Genomic DNA, 1081 nt, shown 5'->3' on the forward strand with positions numbered 1-1081 from the left:
TCAGTATTGTTATTTAAAGTCTTCCAAAATTGAGGCCCCTTCTATTTTTTAGCCTTTTTTTTTTTGCTGCTTTTATCCTTAAGCACTTACCTTATGCTTTATTGTGACCAGACACGTACTATATGTTATAGGTTTGCTCATGTTCCCCCTGGTTGCACAAAACTTCCTCTACCTACACCCTTTCAGACTTTCTAAGAATAGGATCTTGAGAACATAAGGTGTTCATTATTTTTAAATGTTAATAAGCCTTACACATCAACATCATTCCTGCTGATTCAAGGGCTGTTTTTGAGAGTGTCAGCAGATATTTGATAAAAACTGCATTTAAACATGAAACGTCTTATTTCATAGGGAATCTAATAGGGTTATACTATCAAAATCTCATAAAGTAAAAAGCTTTAACAAAGCGCAACTTTAAATTATGAGAAAAATGAATAAGCAAGAAATGAAAGTATAGGTTTGTATCAAAACATATGCATAGGTGTTCATCATAGCTTTATTGATAATAGCCAAAAAATAGAAATGCCCAAATGTTCATCAAATGATTCATATCTAAACAAAATATGGTCTCTCCATACAATGGGATATTATTTGTCATAATAAATGAAGTAGTGATTTATGCTACAACAGAAACAAATCTTGAAAACATGCTGAATGAAAGAAGCCAGATACAAAAGCCTACATATTGTATGATTCCATCTGTAGGCAATGTTCTGAATTGGCAAATCTATAAAGAAAATAGACTAGAGGTGTTCTAAAATGGAGGTGTAGGTAAAAACACTGTACTTCCTTGCACAGCCAAGTTTAAAGACAACAAAGTTTTAGTAACAAAAACGCAACCAAAACACAGAAAATTGAACTGCATGGAAGTCTAACAACAACGAACTATTCAGCCAGATGGGTCAGAGGGGTGAAGTCAGCAGCTGGTGGAGCAGGGTCATGCAGGTGGTGGTTGGCAAATCCCAGGCGTGGGATGGCAACAGGCAGACCCAGTGAGGGTGCAAGGCGGCTGGCTGACCATAGTCACACATTTGTGAGCAGATAAACCAGGCAAAAGAGTGAGCCCTGAGACAGACCACGC

The sequence above is a fragment of the Sturnira hondurensis genome, unplaced genomic scaffold (genome assembly GCF_014824575.4).
Source record: "Sturnira hondurensis isolate 20B ecotype Veracruz unplaced genomic scaffold, ASM1482457v3 Scaffold0022566, whole genome shotgun sequence".
In the NCBI taxonomy this organism is placed as follows: domain Eukaryota; kingdom Metazoa; phylum Chordata; class Mammalia; order Chiroptera; family Phyllostomidae; genus Sturnira; species Sturnira hondurensis.